This window comes from Megascapheus bottae, chromosome 3, assembly GCF_031878675.1.
Source record: "Megascapheus bottae isolate mThoBot1 chromosome 3, mThoBot2.hap1, whole genome shotgun sequence".
Taxonomy (NCBI): Eukaryota; Metazoa; Chordata; class Mammalia; order Rodentia; family Geomyidae; genus Megascapheus; species Megascapheus bottae.
In genome coordinates, this window is record NC_143511.1 from 41677125 (window position 1) to 41700200 (window position 23076).

A 23076-nucleotide genomic window follows, 5' to 3' on the forward strand; every position below is an offset into this window, starting at 1 on the left:
ATCACGAATGTAAGATTGATTTTGTTGCATTGACCTATATTCCTTAACTCTGTAAACTCCTTATCTCCTTTCTGCTTAATCTTTCAACACTTAAATTTTGGATGCCTCAGAACTTCTCCTTTTTCACAGACAAAGATTTTTAAAGACAGAAAAATTCTCTCTGTGCATAGAAAAGCAGAGGCTTCTAGTTCATAATCACACATTTCATGGTTTGAGATGATATTCTCTTTCATGCACTTTCTCTCTGTAGGAGTTTGTACTATGTCTATGGATTGGTAATTTTTCTACAGAAAGTGCTTGGGTTTTGTTTACTTGTTTCTTTTCTGTTATGAATTAAATTTAGTGAACAAATAATGGTGGCACATATTTCCATAGAAAAATCCTTGACAAAAGTAAATTCTTGCCAAAACACCATTAGGGTAAGAGTCTTACTGCATTAGGCATGTGACGCTTGTGGTGAACAGGGCATAAAGATGACTCAAAAGCCATCCATCTTCTCCTGGACAGGCAACCTATTTTAGAATCACAACGCCATCATTAAAGGGAAGTTCCTTTATGTATGGTTTTAAAACTTCACCTACACTTTATTTGATAATTTGTAGGGTATGATTTCTCACTTTCCTTATGTGCTTAGACTCATTTATAGAATACATCCCTAGGTTTGGGTAGGATTGATTTATCACTTTTTAGTAATAATCAATTGAGGAATATAATATACAAAGTTATAGATGATCAGGACATGTCGTTTTCTATGATTCCATTATTTAGAATATATCACTCAATATTCTGTGGATTTTACTTGATCAAGTGTACCGAATTCTTGAGAGGGTGATGTGTAAGTAAAAATATACAATCAATTCTTAAAATACTTCCTAATTACTTAAATATCTGCTGCATGTATTGTTTTTACATTTTTATCAATCTATTTCACACTAATTTGTTGGCAAGGTACTCTGTTTTTGTGATCTATATTTACACTAATAGAAACAAAGAGAATAAAAATTGAGCTTCAGGAGGGTTATTGGTGTTGTTATTGATGTCCTAGCTCTAACATGAAGGTAGTAATTTAGCATCATGGTATAAATAGAAAAATATAGTGGTTGCCGTTGGCTGATCTTGTGTTTTAATATTGCTTCAGGGTAAAGTATGACATAACCTAATTACAGTGGTAGAGCTTTCACTGCAGGGAAAATTGTTGTGATTTCATTTGGCAACCAAGTAATTAGCTTCTCTGCTGGATGGTTTACTGTACGTTACTAATTAAGTCATCCACTGGAAATTATTTAAAAGTCAGTGAAGACACTGTGGCTACAGCATCACAGAGGACAGGACAGACTGATTCCTATTGTACAAGCTTTTTTATTCTCTCTCTAAACATTTTACAACATATTCATACAGATTTAAGCATACAGACCACATAACCCAAAATGGGAATACTATAGCATGATGAGTTTAAGATTATAAGTGAGAACATGAATAGTACTCATGAATAAGGAAAAATTAGTTTTTAAATCTCATTGTTTCATTGTGACAGTGCATTTATAACACTTGTTTAAATGCATTCATTGATCTATGATCAATCCTTGTTGATAGTGAATGTGCAACTAAAAGTGTGAATGTGATAAGAAAGAGGTTGGGAAGGGATGATAAGCCATGGGGTCCTGATGTATATGTGGAAGTATCATTGTTGCCTTCTCTCCTGTAAAGACTTCTAAGCTGAAAATTATAGGATGAATATGAGTCTTTTATCATGATAGTAGAAAGCTTTCCAGGCAGAATAAACAGTAAGCGCTAAGGTGAGGAGAGAGAAAGTATTTTTAAATTCTAAAATGGCAAGAGACAAAAGTCATCCTATACCCTCGCTGGAATGTGACTGAAAGCTAGTTACTGAGGCCCTTTGGTTGAACCACGTGAATTCTATTTTCTCTATTAGAAAAGTTGTCTAATATTAGCAAATTTATATGGTTTCTCATAATTTAATGTAAGACAAACTATTATTATTTTTCGTACTCATGTAAAAATATTGGATTTCTGTAATTAAGTCAGATCAACAGCAATTCACAAGGACTTTGCAGCACCATGATTCCTCTTGAGAAGTGAATGCTTTCAAGTGATACTTTGAATTCTTTAGCAGAGACCAGCTTTATCAGCACAGAAAATCAGGTGTGGTCCCCTAGTCACTTGTTTGATGGTGTCTGTACTTGCAGCTCTAGATAACTATTGCTGCTTTTAGCACTGCTCTGGCTGTCCAAATCTAGTCAAGACAAATTGCACCTTGTCTAGATTGGCAATGGCTGCAACACTTTAGTGAGCCACCCTTTGATAGTTAGATTACACTTGTCTTGGGTCTTGAGTATATATGTAATGTGAGAGGCTTGTTGCTTGTTTCCAGTAAGTGTTGTGACTTGTAGACAAAAATATGTCACACTGGCTTGTTGGCTATACTTGGGAAAGACACAGAATTGTCATCAGCTAGAAGGAAGAACATGTTTCATCAGTTACATTACACTCTAAGGACTTCAGATCTACTGTGTAAACAAAGTTGAAGTACTTTTTGTTCGCCAACTTGTTTTGACTCCAAAATAAGAGGTGCTTTGGGTCCTATTTTTTTCATAGCTATCAAAGGATTGTGGTATAACAGTTTTCTACCTAGAAAAGATTGGCTTATATCTTTTGTGATATATCACAGAAAAACAGGCAAACCAAATATCCCATTTGGAAAATAATGGTGGAAAAATGTTCACTGTGGTATAAAACTCTTGAGACTGGAAATACATTCCTCTTCAAATAACTTTCTAATATTTTTTAAAAGATGACAAATGTACATAGAATATAGGTGAGGTATGATATTAAGACGAAAAATAGATCTCTTATTTGTCACCAGAGCAAAAACAGATCAAATAGGTTGTAACCCTACTGAAAGAATGTTAACTTTATTTCAGTTTCTGTTTTACAACTATTTAGAAAGCTTTGTCTGTCCAAATCTAACCCAAACTATTAGAATTTAGAGAAAATAACTTCAATTTTATATTAATTCCTGAATGTTATACTATACATTATTGTGTACATTAAATTATGTATAGTATTATCACATCTCAAGGAAATAATAAACAATGTGTACCAACTCTGTAATAGGAACTTTTATTTTAAAATATTGTGTACATATAAACAGCAAAATCCAGGTGGTTTATATATACATGGATCGATGTAAATTACATTTTTTAAAGTAACAAACTTCTCAAGGTAGTTCTAGTGAATGAAATGAAATCAGAATATCTCATATCTCTTAGGATTATTTTTGTATTTTGGTGATGGATTCTTGTTGTTATTTTTTCTATAGCCAATTTTTTCCTATTTCCCATCCATCTGTCTTTCAGATTTTGGTATCAGAATATGTGCCAGACGTGGTGTTTGTCAGTGATATGAATTTCCATTTCCTTCTGAATCTTTATGAGTATTTTAGTGAGATGGTGGAGGAGGTTATATTGACAGATATATGCAAAATGCAAATTTGAACCAGATTTTAAATGTAATCTTTAAGTTATATTTAAGTTTTGAGATTCTATGATTCTAAGAATGGGGGGATTTTAAGGATGAAAATGGAGCAAATGATAAGCATTGATGAGCAATGATGTCACATTTCCAGATAGAAAGCTTGTTGCCTTAACTTATGAGGAAAGGTTTATAAAATAAGATTCAAGTAAAGAATACATAAGAATATGGAAAATATAAAAGGATTCATGGAAGTACACCAATCTTTTTTGCAAAGTAGACATATTCACTAGACTAAATCAGACTTTTTTTGGCATATATTTGCAATAGGCCATATTTTGCAAATTCACTCTCTGGTTCTTAAAGTGCTCTTTGGTCCAAGAACCAGATAGAAAAACTGATAAATGAGGTCAAATTTTAGTTTGCATACTCAGTGACATTTTCAGTAAATCATTTTGGACACAATAAAAAAAAAAAAACTATTGACATGAGAGATGCAGAGGAAGCTTAAAATTGAGTTGTGGTTCCAGAAATAATATGGAGGATTTGAAAGGAGAAGTCTGAAATCATTGTGTGGCTACAATGATGACTAAAGGAATGCTGAGCAATGTGGATTTGGAGGGAGTAGGGGTAGCATCACAGCAGGTGGAGAGATTGCCTTGATGCCTACCTGAAGAGACTCAGACTCTTAGGACAGATACTTCAAGTAGACGAGAAATCATGAAAATGGAAACAAATCAAGAACAGAAGAGTAATGCATCCACTATGTGGCGATTGTCACTAACCCCTCAATACATTACCTCAATAAAAAAAGAAAAAAAATAGAACCAAAGAGAAGTTTCTAGGTGATATTTTGATGTGGATATTAACCTTGGTGAATAAAATATTTTACATGGATGAATTTTTAATGGAATTACAATAGGATAACCATTTCAACATGCAGGTTGGACTACAGCATGCTATGCTTTAATGATTGTATCCCTCCCAAATTCCTATGTTAAAATTATAACCTCAAAGTAATGATTTGCAAAGACAGAGACTTGAAGAAATACATAACAAGAATCTTCATCATTAGAGGGGTTAAAGTCCACATAAAAAGGCCTTATCAGGCCAGGAGGTTTGCCTAGTGGTTAAAGTGCTTGCCTAGCATGCATGAAGACCCGGGTTCGATTCTATGTATGTACCACATACATAGAAAAAAGCCGGAAGTGGTGCTGAGGCTCAAGTGGTAGAGCTCCAGCCTTGAGAAAGTCCAAGGACAGTGTTCTGGCCCTGAGCTCAAGCCCAGGACTGGCAAAAAAAAAAAAAAAAGGCCTTACCTTTATCACCTTTGGCACAATATGCGAACTACTCAACAAAGCAGGGCACATAAATGAACCAATAAGCAGGCCTTTGCCTTACTCCAGATTCACTTAGATCTTGGACCATTCAAACACTGGAACTGGGAGAAATAAATGTATGTTGCTTATGAGCCTTCCAGTCTATGATAATTTTGGAAGCTGATTCATACAAAGAATAAATGGAAAGGATTTACTGAGTGATTACCCACTACTATCTTAACCCCTGCCAGGAATTGTCTGTGTCATTCGATTTCTTTAGGAATTGTTTCAAGACTTTCTAGCCAGACGCTGTGGCTCACATCTGTAATCCTAGCTAATCAGGAGGCTGAGTTCTGAGGATCACGGTTCACAGCCAGCCCTGGAACTAACAAAAGAGAGATTCTTATCTCTAATTAATCACTAAAAACTTGGGAGGCTGGCCTGTGCATCTAGGGGTAGGGTGGTAGTTTTGAGCTGAAGAGCTCAGGGACATCATCCAGGCCCAGAGTACAAGCCCTATGACCCCCACCACTGGGAAATGTTACAATACTCTCTTGACCAAATAATGTGAATGAACCTCTCTAAGAGCTATGGAATGTTTTATTGCCTTGTAGCTTACAGTAACCTTCCAGTTGTCGGATACACCAAAGACTCATTTCTCAGAGTGAGGACAGTAGAAATTCTCCAGATGCTTGCAATGAATGGACCCCTTGGCACCTATCAACAGACACACTGAATTAATGAGAAATACATGTTGTTATAAGGGACTGATTTTGTATTGCAGAACTAAGATTATCCTAAGTTACTTATGTAACTTACTATCGGATTACAATTTTATTTATTTTTTAATATATTTCTTATTTAATAAAAGGGATACATGATATTTGCCTGAAGGTGTATTAATTCACATACATTGATACCCTTTCACAGGTCTTGGTCCCCATTACACTCCCTCCAAACCCCCATCTTGGTTTTCCCCCCTTCCCTATCCAATTTCAAATAAACAAATACAAATATATCCAATATATCAGATAACAAAGTGAGATACTGTAACAATATGAATAACCAAGGGACAGCAAAAGAGATGAGAGATAACATAGTACATAAGGACAACAATCATTCATTATATGGCTTTTGTTTCAATATCCTGGAGGTCTTTCAATTAGCTTCATACTATATGGCCTTATGTATCAAGGTTTTGCTCTATGGCAGATCTCTGCTAGTAGAGCCCAAGGTTTCTACTGATTATGACGAATGAGGGAAACCATTGAGCCTAAGTTCCTTTGAGTCTGGCTTACTTCACTTAATATGATTTTTTCTAAGTCTTTCCATTTCCCAACAAATGGGGCGATGTCGTTTTTTTCTGACAGCAGCATAGAATTCCATTGTGTACAAATACCACATCTTGTTGATCCACTCATCAACTGAGGGACATCTAGGTTGGTTCCATATCTTTGCTATGGTGAATAATGCTGCAATGAACATTGTTGTGCTAGTACATTTAGTATGCCCTAGTTTCTGGATGGTTGTGTAAATGCCAAGTAGTGGAATTGCTGGGTCATAGGGGAGCTCTATGTTTAGACTTTTGAGGTACTGCCATAGTGCTTTCCATAGTGGTTGAACGAGTTTGCACTCCCACCAACAGTGTAGTAGTGATCCCTCCTGGCCACATCCCCTCCAGCATCTGTTGTTATTAGTTTTCCTGATCCTGGCCATTCCAACTGGAGTGAGGTGGAATCTTAGCGTTGTTTTGATTTGCATTTCTTTTATGACCAGAGATGTTGAGCATTTCTTCATGTGTCTATAGGCTATTTTTGTTTCTTCTTCAGAGAAGACTCTCTTTAAGTCTTTGGCCCATTTTTTTAATGGGATGGTTGTTACTTTGGAGATTAGTTTTGGAGTGATTCAATTTTTTGAGTTGTTGATATATTTTGGATATGAGGCCTTTGTCTGTTGTATGATTGGTGAAGATTTTCTCCCACTCTGTAGGCTTCCTACTTAATTTACTAGCTATGTCCTTTGCCATGCAAAAGCTCTGCAGTTTAATGCAGTCCCACTTATCCAGTGTTTCTCTGATTTGTTGTGATTCTTGGTCCTTATTAAGAAAGCTTCTACCTGTGCCAAGGTGGCCTAGTGTATCTCCTATTCCTTCTTGTAAAGTTTTCGGTGTGTCAGCTTTTACCTGCAGGTCTTTGATCCATTTGGAGTTAATTCTAGTGCAACGTGACAAAGAAGGATCCAACTTTAGTTTTCTGCAGGTGCTTAACCAGTTCTGCCAGCACCATTTTTTTGAGGAGTCTGTCTTTCTTCCATTTTATTTTTTTGGCTCCCCTGTCAAAGATTAGGTGGCCGTAGGTCTGTGGTTTAATGTCTGGGTCCTCAGTTCTATTCCATTGCTCTTCAGGCCTGTTCTTGTGCCAGTACCAAGCTGTTTTGATAATTATAGCTCTGGATTACAATTTTAAAGGTGAGTTCAATGAACATTTGTGTAAATGCCCAGCAGTGGAATTACTGGATCATAAGGAAGCTCTATGTTTAGCTGTTTGAGTAACTGCCATACTGCTATCCAGAGAGTTGGAACAAGTTTGTACACCCAACAGCAGTGTACTAGTGATCCTTTCTCACCACATCCCCACCATTCTTATTAGATTTCTTGATAATGGTCATTCTAACTGGAGTAAGGGGAGTTGTTCTGATTTCCTTTATGCCCAGAGATGTCAAGCCTTTCCTCATGTCTTTATACACCATTCTTATTTCCTCTTCAGAGAAATATCTCTTTAATAAGTCTGTGGCCCATCTTTTAATGGGATGGTTGTTTCCTTGAAGATTTGTTTTGGAGAGATTCAATTTTTCTAGCTATAGGTATATTTTAGATATAAGGCCCTTGTCTGTTGTATGGCTAGTAAAGATCTCCTTTCACTCTGTGAGCTTTCTATTTAACTTTCTAGCTATGCCCTTTAACATGCAGCTGTTCTGCAATTTAATACAGTTCTATTTGTCCTCAAGGTCTTTAATCCATTCAGGAATTAAGTCTGATGCAAGGTGATATACAAGGATCCAACTTAAATTTTTTACAAGTGTTTTACCAATTGTGTCCTCACTATTTGTTGAAAAGGCTGCCTTTCCTCCATCCTAATTTTGGCTCCCTTATCAAAGATTAGGGTCCATAGGTCTGAAAGTTGATTTCTGGGTCTTCAGTTCTAGTCCATTGTTCTTGTGCCAGTATCAAGGTGTTTTTACTACTATAATTTTGTAATAGAATCTGCAATTTGGTATTGATATTCCTCCAGCACTGTTCTTTCTCTGAGAATTGTTTTTGCTGTATAGAGTCTTTTATTATTCTATATGAATGTTTTGATTGCTTCCTCTCATTCATTAAAGGATGATGTTGGAATATGATGAGTATTTCAGTGAATTTGTGAATAAACTTTGGCCAGAACATGGGAAGTTTCTTTACTTCCTTAGTTATGCTTTGATTTATTTTTTCCGGTTTTAAAAGTTTTCATCTTAAACACCATTTACAGGCTACAGCTACTCACAGAATGATGTTCATTGCAGCATTATATACTATAGCTAAGATATAGAACTAACCCAGATGCTCCTCAATAAATGAATGGTTCGAGAAGATGTGGTATTTATACACAATGAATTCTATGCTTCCATCAGAAAGAATGACATTGCCCCCATTTTAACAAAATGGAAAGATCTGGGGAAAAATCATATTAAGTGAAGTAAGCCAGACCCAAAGAAACCTAGGCTCCATAGTTTCCCTCATTTCTAATAGTACACATCTAGGGATTCTCTTAGTAGAAGATCACAATAGAACAAAAGCTATGTACATATGGCCTTATAAGATGAGGCTAAATGAAATGAACTCTAGGATATGGAAACAAGAGCTTTGTCTTTGTGATTGTTGTTCTTAATTTACTATATGAAGCTATTTCTTTTCTCTTTTATCCCTTTATGGTTTATCTCCTTTTGTTTCTGTATCTGACTTTGGTACCTGGTGTATTGTATATATGTTTGTCTGTTCATTTCAAATAGGAAAGGGAAGGAAAAATCAAGATGATTGGGAAGGGGTGGCAGGGTGGGAAATTGGGAGAAAAACATGAGAAGGGTATCAAAGTTCAATAAATAATGTATCTCCTACCTGATGAATGGAACCGTAACCCCTCTATATATCACCCTACAATAAAATACAATAAAAAATGGGAGTTTCAAAGTCCTCAAGGGTACAAATAAGTAACTGTTGACCCTATGAGGTTTTGAAATGTGAAACAAGATATTGAGGTGGTTATTACTTATTGTAATCAACTTGATACCCTTGTCTAAACATAGATGGAGAACATGGAAATATTCTAAACACTCTGAGATAAAACTAGAAAACACAATTGTAAGTACAACATTGAAATCCTGGTTAGGGGGAAGCTTCATTTAATCAAAAAGTACTTGAAAGACTGAAATATCAGAAATAATTTAGGTGACAACAGTAGCATTGCCATATTTAGCCTAGAACTTAGTAAAGTTTTCAAACCCTATCTAGAAACCAAGGTACAAATAAAAATTTCTTAATTATCCTGGAGTTATAGAGTTATAGTTCAAGTAGTAGAACACCTGCCAAGAAATCATAAGACTCTGAGTTCTATTGCTTATACTGCCTCTACATTTTCTAAATTAATGCTTCCTGTGCCTTCCAATCTTTATGTTCAAAAATAATTAGATTTTTTTTGGGGGTGTGTTAGTAATGTAACTTGAACTCAGGGTCTTTTGCTTGAGTTTTCATCTGATACTCTTATCATCTGAGCTATGCTTACATTTCTGGCTTTTTTGGCTGATTCATTTGAGATAAGAATCTTTTGGGTTTTGTCTTTCTTGGAAGCTATGAGATACAATCATTGGATCTCAACATTTGCTCATAAGTGCTTTTCATTCTAAACAATCCTTTGTAAATCTTGTACCTAATAAAGAGGTAGCTATTATAAGACATGTGAAAGAAAAAAATCAGTAACAATGGTAAGATTGAAATTAGTTACTGCTGTACATCTATGTATTAAAATCCAAAAATATAAAAACATAAAATATATTTATAGTCTCATATATTGTATGTTTCTTTCTGTGCCAGCTTAACACAATTGCTAGAATTTCTGCCTCATCAATCACTAGTAAAGTTAACTTTAGAAAACAATGGGATAAAGAGATTTGATAAACATGTTTTATTTTCTTCAAATAAACTCTTCCCTGGATTTAATATTAGTGATCATATAAAAAGTTCATTTCTATTTACATTCTTAGAAAACATAATAAGGCACCCAAATATAGGTACATATAAAATTTTTAATGATAAAAGAAATCACTGCGAATCATATCCAATGTGAAGTTTTCAGTGGTATAGAAACAGCTATTAAAGGGATGAAAAAATTAGAGAAGTAGGGGAGAATGCAGTCAGAAATCCAATGTATATCATAAAACTTAAGAAGAATGAGAGAAGACATGGAAAGAGATAGCTGAAAATATGCAAACGGGTGACACTTATCAAGATATATGCATAAACTGCTTTGTTAATTGGCAACTTCTTTACGCAACTACTTAAAGAAAATAATAAAAAGTAATTAAATAATTTTTTTCAAATTACAAAATTACAGAGCTAGTAATAGAGTACTTGCCTACCATGCACAAAGGCCCGAGTTTGGTTCCTCGTTACCACATACATAGAAAAAAGCTAGAAGTGGTGCTGTGGCTCAAGTGGTAGAGCCTTGCAAAAGCCCGAGGACAGTGCTCAGGCTCTGAGTTCACGATCCAGGACTGGCAAAAAAAAAAAATCCTTGTGCATAAATACAGAGTGTCTTTAGTTGTAGAAGGTCAATAAACTTTGCAGTAAAATAACCACATAACTAAAATAATTTTAAATAAAATACATATTTAATAATGTTCACCCAAATATAAACGAATCTAAAAGAAATGGGAAAAAAGATACAATTGTTCACAGCAATGCCTTAGAGTCTTGAACACCTTTTAACAACTGATAATGTCTAAGTCTCTGAGATTTTCCTTGTGAAATAGATGCAAGAGACATTAGGCCAAAACAAATAATATGATAAATAGATATGTGTCTATATCTATACATAGATATAATGTATATATGTATAAATCTATGTATTGATATTTATATATATATATGTTTATATATCTAGACATAGATATAGATATCTCTATTCCTGAAAATCAGTATTTCTTCCTGTGATATGCTGCTTGCATTAGCCTTTTATTCTTTTATAGAGTGATCTCTAACTGCGTGGTTCACCCGCACATTTTCTTCTCTCCAGAGGTGAAGTGTGGAAAGTATGGAGAGCTAGAGAAACCCTATGGATAAACACTACTCAAATCCATATTACAGGTTAAGTAAGTGGGAAGGGGCAGTAGGGGTTAGCAAGGAAGCAATCACTGAGGCAAAATTGTATTCTGTAACTAACAATATTGTATCTTTCTTTCATTAGAACTAGGTCATGTATGGTGAACAATGGGGGAAAATGATTGACCTCAATAAGATGCTTGCCTCATTGATTTATTTATTAATTTCCAGTTTGGAACCCCTCAATAATAATAAGTACCTATGATTGAGTGTCTGCTCTCTGGCACATGCTTTATGTCTAACTTATAATTTGAACAAAACAGTATCTATCAGACCCATTAGAGAGTTGAGACTTTCAAGTTCTTAGGAGCTACAAAGCAAAAATTCATCCTAGCTGCAACTGGGTTTTTGACAGAGACATAGGATTTTAATACTATGTTTCTTTAGACCTTATTATTAGAAAAATGATTTTGAGCTTATTGTGGTTCATATCAGTCATCTTAGCTATGTGAGAAGCTCAAGTAGGAGACCTGTGGTCCAGTCAGACCCTACACAAACATTTAGAAGACACTAAAGCAAAAGAATGGCTGAATATTTGGCTCAAATGATAGTGGTACTCCAAGATTTAAACCTTAGAACTTCCCCTGTTCAAAACAGGAGAATTACATTGAAAGAAAAATCACAAAATGTGATTTTAGGAAATGACTGAACCAAAAATAAATGGAGCTCTGTGGTTTATTCCCATTCTAATATATTATATCTTACATATGTATATATACAAAAAGCAAAGGTAGACTAAAATAATATATTAGAATAATAGTTCCTCATCATTTGTACCACTCTGCAAACATTTGAAATGTTTTAACATTTAAGAATAAGGCATACTATTTCTAAGAGCATACTTAGTGTTGCCAAAGATCCTTTCAATGCCTTTTATTTGTTAACTTCTACTATTTTTCTAAGGCAAATCCTAATATTTTAACCTGTGTTACAATAAAATTGAGTTTGAGCTGTTGACTATATTAGCAGTCATAGATTCTGGCTTTACCAGAAAGATGAATGGAAGGAAGCATATTTGGTAGCTAAAGCATTTTCTATTTTATTGATGACTCTGAAGGAATTGAACAAATGAAGAAAGTAAATAATATGTGTAAGGTAACATAATTATTATAGGTTTGATGTTAGGTTTAAGTCTGTGAGTACGTAACCCAAATGACTATTTGAATTAAAATAATATTCTTTGTGTGTGTTTGGTTTGCTATGTGTTTTTTATTGTCATAGTGTTATACAGTGAACTTACAGTTACATTGATATGGTAGTGAATACATTACTTCTTGAACATTGTTACCCCTTCCCATGTTTTTCCCCACTTTCCCCCTCCCTACCCCCGAGGTTCATCTCCAACATATTCTCTTGAGAATATTTCTGTATACTGGTTCATCCTTCTTATTTTATTCATCATTATGTTTTTCCCTTTCCCTTCCCTGATTCAAATAAACAAATAAATGTATATACAATACACAGGGTACCAACAGCAGAGGATAAACTCTAAGGGAAAGAAAAAAAAAAGAGAAAAAAAAGGGGAAAAAGGGTAAAGAAAAATCTTCCACATATTTCTTTGATGAAAATCAATGTAAAACTTCTCAACAAAATACTGGCCAACCACCTAAAACAACTTATCAAAAAAATTTATAAACTATGATCAAACAGGATTCATCACAGGGAGGCAAAGCTGATTCAACATCAATTAATATAATCAATTAATATAATTCAACACATCAACAGGAGCAAGGACAAAAATCACATGATTGTTTCAATAGATGTGGAAAAGGCATTTGACAAGATCCAACACACTTTTATGTTAAAAGCTCTGGAGAAACTAGGAATCAATGGAACATTCCTCAATATAATAAAGGCTGTGTATGACAAACCCACAGCTAGTATTATACTTAATGGCGAAAAGCTAAAGTCATTCCCTCTAAAATCAGGAATGAGAGAAGGATGCCCACTTTCTCCACTCCTTTTTAACATAGTATTAGAATTCCTAGCCAGTGCAATAAGGCAAGAAGCAAGCATAAAGGGGACCCAAATAGGGAAAGAGGAAGTAAAACTATCCCTCTTTGCAGATGACATGATTCTGTATTTAAAGAATCTTCTAGACTCTACTCCCAAGCTCCTTGAGTTGATGCAAAACTTTGGAAGGGTAGCAGGGTATGAAATTAACTCTCCAGGGAAGGAAGATGGCGCCGAGACAATAGGGACGCTTCCTAGCTCTCTCTGACAAAAAGAGAGAACCAGGGAGTCCCACGAGCCAACTACCTAAAGAAATCCACAACAACAAACTCAAAAAGCAACGGAGAAGGACTCAAACCGGAAAAGAAATCCACATAAAGCTCACATCCAACTTTCTCAAAGAATTCGGAACGCGAGGACCCCTCCCCCACCTCTCGCCGCCGGATCCAACCAGCGAAAGGCGCTGAAAGCCTAGGAAAGCCTAGGAAAGCAGCAGCTGGCGCTGGCTCAAGCCACGAAAAGCGGCTTGAGCGGGTGCCAGCTCCACGCGGGGAAAGCGGCGGCGGGCACCGGCTCTAATGCACGAAAAGCGGCGGCAGTGGAGGGCGCCAGGCTGGGAGCCCAACGGCTGCAGAAACCAGCACAGAGCCGGGCCAGCAAACAGCGGACTCAGCGGAACCCAGACATGGAACCAGAACAGCAAGCAGCGGAACCCAGATGCAGAACACAGGCAGCAGCGGAGACCCGAGGGGAGTGAAAGACTCCCCACCACCGTGGAACACCCGCAGACGGATGCAGAGGTGTGAGTAATACAGCGCATCCCCAAACACATTGGGAAAGCGGAGTGGGTGCCAAGCAATAGAACTTAACTCAGACCCCAACACCCCGCCCGAGAAAGACTGGCGGGAGCAGGGGGGCAAGGAATTTACAATCCTGTCCCTTCCCTCAACAGCCCCCTCCCTCAGGCCATTGACTGGAGATCGACAGGCGGGCTACCCATAAGACCCAGCACCCCACCAAGGGAGGCGGGGCTGTCCCAACTCCCACCCGCCCAACGGGCTCAACCCCCAGCCCTCTGACTGGAGACTGACAAGTGGGTGGACCATAAGACTCAGCACCCCACCAGGGGAGGTGGAGCTGTCCCAGCTCCCACCCGCGCATCAGGCTCCTCTTCAGGCCACTGGATCTGGAGAGTGGAGGGCTTTGGGACCTTGCCTTACAACAGTGGGTAGGGGGTGTGGGTAAATAGGAGCCAGCATCTGCCCCCCCTCAATTCTTGAGTGGGGCATCCTCCAGCTGGGAATCCTGAGCAAGACACCACCGAGGGCCCCCCCACCACAGTCACAGACTCTGACAAAGCAGTGGAAACACAGCAGGGATCTGAAGGGCCTACCAGCAGCCAAGCTCCCCTTCTGAGAACCAAAGAGGTGCGGCTCCACCCTTGGAGCCCACATCCCCAGCTGGGCCCCGCCCCTGGGAACAGAGGAGTCTCCTGCTGGTCCTGCTGAGAGCCCCTGGAACTCTCAATCCCCAGACCCTTGGCTTGGGGCCGCCACTGGAAGCAGCACAGGAAAACGTCCGCCAACCGCGCTCAGACTGAAGCTCACAGATCCATCCCATGGTCCACTGTGAGGCCACTGATTGGGCTAAGAGCTAGTTGCGCAGCAACACATAAGTTTTACTCTAATACTTTCCAAACTTTGTACTCAAATACCCTACCTATTTACAAAAAGAAAGGGTGATAACACCAATCAAAACTTGTGAACATCTAGAGTCTGCCAGCGGCAGAGTTCTAGGTTGGTTATATCTGAAAACCTATGATCGTGTTTAGTATTAATCTTGCTCCCATTTTCAAATGGCAGAACAAGAAACTCAAGAAAAATGTCAAATCAAGAAACAACACCCCCCACCCCCCCCCACCCAATGTAAACAGCCAATGGAACAGTCACTGGCAAACCTAGAGGAGAGTCTTCCAAATGCGGTACAAATGCAATTGATAAACGTCATTAATGAAAAATGTGAAAATATAAAGAAAGAGATAAGGGAGGAAGCCATAGCTGAACAAGAGGAAACCATAAACAAGGTGATAAGTGAAAAAGAAGAAGCCATAAAGGAGGCCATAATAAAGGTTTTTCAAAGAAAGATGGATGAATTCATAGAATCCACAAATAAAAAGGTGACCGAACTCCAGCAAATGTTCAAAGAAAATAAAGCTACTGAGCTAACCACTCAAATGGAAATCAAGGAGCTAAAGAAATCCAAATATCCAGAAGGGCAGACCCATCCAGATACAAGAAGCTTTTAGAACCCCAAACAGACCTGACCAGAAAAGAACATCTCACCGCCACATCGTAATCCGAACTGGATCAGTAGAAACCAAAAAAAGGATCCTAAAGGCAGCCAGGGAAAAGGGTTCCGTAACCTATAAAGGAAAACCAATCAGAATAACCCCAGATTACTCAGCAGAGACCATGCAAGCAAGAAGTGACTGGAAGCATATATGTCATGCCCTTAAGTCAAATAACTATCAACCAAGAATACTGTACCCAGCTAAGCTCTCATTCATAACTGAGGGAACAATAAAAACATTCCATTCCAGGGAAAAGCTGCAACAATATTTCGCAACAAAACCAACATTACAGAGAATTCTGAAAGATGTTCTATACATAGAAAACCAAAATAAATGCAATATAGGGAAAGAAATGGCACCTAAACAGCATACCATCTAAGGACCACAAGAACTGTCAAGACACAGGCCCAAATAAAAGCTTTTAAAAATTGTAGGACCTAATAAATATCTCTCAATCCTAACTCTCAATATCAATGGACTCAGCTCTCCAATTAAACGGCATAGGCTGTCTAGTTGGATCAAAAAGCAAGAGCCATCGTTCTGCTGTCTTCAAGAGACACATCTTACCCAAAAAAACAAGCATCTTTTGAAAGTGAGAGGTTGGAATAAACTCTATCAAGCTAATGGCCCCCATAAACAGGCTGGAGTTGCCATTCTCATATCAGATAAAATAGACTTCAAACCAAAATTAGTAAGAAAAGACAAAGAAGGTTACTACATACTACTAAAGGGATCTTTCCTCCAGGAAGACATAACGATCCTAAATATTTACACACCCAATCCCGGAGCTCCAAACTTCATCAAGCAAACTTTACTTACACTAAAACCATACATAGATCGAAATGCAGTGATTGTCGGTGACTTTAACACACCACTCTCACCTATGGACAGATCAACAAGGCAAAAACTCAACAGAGAAACCCTAGAACTGAACAACTATATAGACCAACTAGATCTAACAGACATCTGCAGCAACAACACAATATACGTTTTTCTCAGCAGCACATGGAACATTTTCCAAAATAGATCACATGTTAGGCCATAAAACAAACCTGGACAGATTCAGAAACACAGAAATTATTCCATGCACACTCTCAGACCACAAAGGCATCAAACTGGAACTGAACACACATCTCCACCAACGAAAACCCTGTAACTCATGGAGACTGAACAACACATTGTTGAATCACTAATGGGGCATCGAAGAGATCAGAACAGAAATCCAACAGTTTATGAAATTTAACAGTAAGGAGCACACAAAATACCAACTCCTTTGGGACACAGCAAAGGCAGTACTCAGAGGAAAATTTATAGCGCTGAGTGCCTACAACAACAAGTGGGAAAAATTGCAAACCAACAAGTTAATGTCTCACTTTAAGCTCCTGGAAAAAGAGCAACAAACCAACCCTAATCCCAGTAGAAGAAAGCAAACTATTAAAATCAAAGCAGAATTAAATGATTTGGAATCCAAAAAAACTATAGAAAGAATCAACAAAACAAGGAGTTGGTTCTTTGAAAGAATTAACAAAATTGACAAGCCCTTAGCAAATCTTACCAAAAAAAGAAGAGAGCATATCGAAATAAACAAAATCTCAGATGAAAATGGTAATATCACGACAGAAATTACCAAGATCCAGAATATCATGAGGGAATACTTCTCAAACCTTTATGCCAACAAATTTGAGAATCTAGATGAAATGGATGAATTCCTAGCCAATATTAACATACCCACACTGAACCAAGAAGAACTAAGCCAACTCAACAGGCCTATTTCAAGCTCTGAAATAGAAATGGCAATTAGAGAACTTCCACCTAAGAAAAGCCCAGGGCCACATGGATTCACAGCTGAATTCTATAAGGTCTTCAAAGCTGAGCTCACACCAATACTACTCAGCTCTTCAACGAAATTGAAAATGAAGGTTCCTTACCAAACTAATTCTATGAAGCCAGTATAACCCTCGTCCCCAAACCAGACAGAGATTCATCAAAGAAAGAGAACTATAGACCTATATCTTTGATAAACATCGATGCAAAACTTCTCAACAAAATACTGGCCAACCGTCTACAACAACTCATCAAAAAAATTATACACTATGATCAAACTGGATTCATCACGGGGAGGCAAAGTTGGTTCAACATACACAAATCAATTAATATAATTCAACACATCAACAGGAGCAAGGACAAAATCACATGATTGTCTCAATAGACGCGGAAAAGGCATTTGACAAGATCCAACACCCCTTTATGTTAAAAGCTCTGGAGAAACTAGGAATCCATGGAACATTCCTCAATGTAATAAAGGATGTGTATGAGAAAGCTACTGCTAGTATTACACTTAATGATGAAAATCTAAAGCCATTCCCTCTAAAATCAGGAACGAGACAAGGATGCCCACTCTCTCCACTCCTCTTTAACATAGTACTAGAATTCCTAGCCAGTGCAATAAGGCAAGAAGCAAGCATAAAGGGGATCCAAGTAGGGAAAGAGGAAATAAAACTATCCTCTTTGCAGATGACATGATTCTGTATTTAAAGAATCCTATAGACTCTACTCCCAAGCTCCTTGAGCTGATCCAAAGCTTTGGAAGAGTAGCAGGCTATAAAATCAACCCTCAAAAATCAACTGCCTTCCTTTATGCCAACAGTGAGAGGAACGAGGCAATAATCAGGAAAGAAACTCCTTTCACAATAGCCTCAAAGAAAATAAAGTACCTAGGAATTAGCTTAACTAAGAATGTAAAGGACCTTTTTGACGAAAATTTTAAAACCTTAGAAAAAGAAATTAAAGCAGAACTAAGGAAATGGAAAAACCTCCCATGCCCCTGGATTGGAAGAATCAACATTGTGAAAATGACAATCTTGCCAAGAGCTATCTACAAATTCAATGCAATACCCATCAACATCCCAATGTCATTCTTTAAAGAAATAGAAGAGGCAATCCAAAATTTCATATGGAATAATAAAAGACCCCGTATAGCAAAAACACTTCTTAGCAGAAAGGACAGCGCTGGAGTAATTTCAATTCCAAACTTTAGACTCTATTACAGCTTGGTACTGGCACAGGAACAGGCCTGAAAATCAGTGGAATAGAAGTGAGGACCCAGATATTAAACCACAGACCTATGGCCATCTAATCTTTGACAAGGGAGCCAAAAAAATAGAATGGAAGAAAGACAGCCTCTTCAACAAGTTGTGCTGGCAGAACTGGTTAAGCACCTGCAGAAAACTAAACCTGGATCCTTCTTTGTCACCTTGCACTAGACTTAATTCCAAATGGATCAAAGACCTGGAGGTAAAAGCTGACACACTGAAAACTTTACAGGAAGGAATAGGAGATACACTAGGCCTCCTTGGCACAGGTAGAAGCTTCCTTAATAAGGACCAAGAATCACAACAAATCAGAGACAGGCTGGATAAGTGGGACTGCATCAAACTACAGAGCTTTTGTATGGCAAAGGACATAGCTAGTAAACTAAGTAGGAAGCCTACAGAGCAGGAGAAGATCTTCACCAACCAAACAACGGACAAAGGCCTCATATCTAAAATATATCAACAACTCAAAAAATTGAATCACTCCAAAACTAACCTCCAAAGTAACAACCATCCCATTAAAAAATGGGCCAAAGACTTAAAGAGAGTCTTCTCTGAAGAAGAAACAAAAATGGCCTAAAGACACATGAAGAAATGCTCAACATCTCTGATCATAAAAGAAATGCAAATCAAAACAACTCTAAGATTCCACCTCACTCCTGTTAGAATGGCCAGGATCAGGAAAACGAATGACAACAGATGCTGGAAGGAATGTGGCCAGGAGGGATCACAACTACACTGTTGGTGGGAGTGCAAACTCGTTCAACCACTATGGAAAGCACTATGGCAGTACCTCAAAAGTCTAAACATAGAGCTCCCCTATGAGCCAGCAATTCCACTACTTGGCATTTACCCAACCATCCAGAAACTAGGGCATAGTAAATGCACTAGCACAACAATGTTCATTGCAGCATTATTCACCATAGCAAAGATATGGAACCAACCTAGATGTCCCTCAGTTGATGAGTGGATCAACAAGATGTGGTATTTGTACACAATGGAATTCTATGCTGCTGTCAGAAAGAATGACATTGCCCCATTTGTTAGGAAATGGAAAGACTTAGAAAAAATCATCTTAAGTGAAGTAAGCCAGACTCAAAGGAACTTAGACTCAATGGTTTCCCTCATTTGTCATAATCAGTAGAAACCTTGGGCTCTACTAGCAGAGATCTGCAATAGAGCAAAATCTGGATACATAAGGCCATATAATGTGAAGCTAATTGAAAGGACCTCCAGGATATTGAAACAAAAGCCATATAATGAATGATTGTTGTCCTTAATGTACTATGTTATCTCTCATCTCTTTTGCTGTCCCTTGGTTATTCATATTGTTACAGTATCTCACTTTGCTATGTGATATATTGGATATATTTGTATTTGGTTATTTGAAATTTGATAGGGAAGGGGGAAAATCCAAGATGGGGCTTTGGAGGGAGTGTAATGGGGACCAAGACATGTGAAAGGGTATCAATGTATGTGAATTAATGCACCTTCTATCTGGCAAATATCATGTAACCCTTTTACTAATTACAATAAAAAAATAGAAGAGAAAAAAACAAAAAAAAAACAAAAAAAAATGAAATTACCTCTCAAAAATCAACAGCCTTCCTCTACGCCAACAGTGAGAAATAACAATCAGGAAAGCAACTCCTTTCGCAATAGCTTCAAGAAAATACCTAGGAATTATCTTAACTAACAGTGTAAAGGACCTTTTTGATGAAAACTTTAAAACCCTGAAAAAGGAAATTAAAGGAAAATTAAGGAAATGGAAACACCTCCTATGCTCCTGAATTGGAAGAATCAATATTGTGAAAAATGACAATCTTGCCAAGGGCTATCTACAAATTCAATGCAATACCCATCAATATCCCAATGTCATTCTTTAAAGAAATAGAAGAGGCAATTCAAAATTTCATATGGAATAATAAAAGACCCCGTACAGCAAAAACACTTTTTACCAGAAAGAACAGCGCAGGAGGGATTTCAATACCAAAATTTAGACTCTATTACAGAGCTATAATTATCAAAACAGCTTGGTACTGGCACAAGAACAGGCCTGAAGACCAGTGGAATAGAACTGAGGACCCAGATATTAAACCACAGACCTATGGCCACCTAATTTTTGACAGGGGAGCCAAAAAAATAGAATGAAAGAAAGACAGACTCCTCAAAAAAATGGTGCTGGCAGAACTGGTTAAGCACCTGCAGAAAACTAAAGTTGGATCCTTCTTTGTCACCCTGCACTAGAATTAACTCCAAATGGATCAAAGACCTGCAGGTAAAAGCTGACACACTGAAAACTTTACAAGAAGGAGATACACTAGGCCACCTTGGCACAGGTAGAGACTTTCTTAATAAGGACCAAGAATCACAACAAATCAGAGAAACACTGGATAAGTGGGACTGCATTAAACTGCAGAGCTTTTGTATGGCAAAGGACATAGCTAGTAAACTAAGCAGGAAGCCTACAGAGTGGGAGAAGATCTTCACCAACCATACAACAGACAAAGGCCTCATATCTGAAATATATCAACTACTCAAAAAATTGAATCACTCCAAAACTAATCTCCAAAGTAACAACCATCCCATTAAAAAATGAGCCAAAGACTTAAAGAGAGTCTTCTCTGAAGAAGAAACAAAAATAGCCTATAGACACATGAAGAAATGCTCAACATCTCTGGTCATAAAAGAAATGCAAATCAAAACAACTCTAAGATTCCTCCTCACTCTAGTTAGAATGGCCAGGATCAGGAAAACTAATAACAACAGATGCTGGAGGGGATGTGGCCAGGAGGGATCACTACTACACTGTGTTGGGAGTGCAAACTCGTTCAACCACTATGGAAAGCAGTGTGGCAGTGCCTCAAAAGGCTAAACATAGAGCACCAATGACCCAGCAATTCCACTACTTGGCATTTACCCAACCATCCAGAAACAAGGGCATAGTAAATGCACTAGCACAACAACGTTCATTGCAGCATTATTCACCATAGCAAAGATATGGAACCAACCTAGATGTCCCTCAGTTGATGAGTGGATCAACAAGATGTGGTATTTGTACACAATGGAATTCTATGCTGCTGTCAGAAAAAAACGACATCGCCCCATTTGTTAGGATATGGAAAGACTTAGAAAAAAATCATATTAAGTGAAGTAAGCCAGACTCAAAGGAACTTAGGCTCAATGGTTTCCCTCATTTGTCATAATCAGTAGAAACCTTGGGCTCTACTGGCAGAGATCTGCCATAGAGCAAAACCTTGATACATAAGGCCATATAGTATGAAGCTAATTGAAAGGGCCTCCAGGATATTGAAACAAAAGCCATATAATGAATGATTGTTGTCCTTAATGTACTATGTTATCTCTCATCTCTTTTGCTGTCCCTTGGTTATTCATATTGTTACAGTATCTCACTTTGTTATCTGATATATTGGATATATTTGTATTTGGTTATTTGAAATTGGATAGGGAAGGGGGAAAAACCAAGATGGGGGTTTGGAGGGAGTGTAATGGGGACCAAGACATGTGAAAGGGTATCAATGTATGTGAATTAATGCACCTTCTATCTGGCAAATATCATGTAAGACTTTTATTAATTACAATAAAAATATTTTCTTGAAAAAGAAAAATCTTCACATAGAACATTAAAAACAACAATTACAAGCATACATGTGTTGTTTCCCTATCCTGAAGTCCATTTCATTTAGCTTCTTCTTTTATGCACATACCTTTTGAGCTATTGTGCTCCTTAGCTAGGAAAATCCTAAGCACATGCTAATTATTACAAATGAGGAAAACCATGGAGCTCTCCTTCCTTTGGGTCTGGCTTACTTTCCTTAATATAATTTTTCCCAGTCTTTCGATTTCCTTACAATAGGGAAAATGTCACTCTTTCTGATGGCAGCATAGAATTTCATTGTGTATCTATATCACATCTTCTTCATCCATTCGTCTACTGAGGAAAATAATATTCTTAACTATGGTACTTGAATTAAAGTAACAAAGGCAGCAGAGTCTAAAATATACAGTGAATGGATTCAGCTATATGGGATAGGGTGACCTGAATCTAGAGGTGTTCATTGCTTCTATCCTGTGAAATTGTACACAAGCGGCAATGAAAGCACCAGGAAATATAATATAAATAATAATTGTCTAAGTCAAAAGAATAAATGATCAAACTATACCCCTTGATAATTTATACTAAATAGGTGAAATTCCTGTTATAATAAATATATGGGTAGATTTTGAAGAGTTTTTGAAATAGCATTTACTGGAATAGAATAGTCATAAAAATCTTCATGTTTTTTCTGTTTAAAATCACTTTGTAAAGTTTTACAATGTCTATTCTCTATGAACATATTGCCTAAAATGAAAGTGAATAAATATTCTGTCTTTTGATGGTTTCTTTTTCCAGAATGGAATATACCGATAAATATACTTGCCATTTTTGTCCTCTTTGCT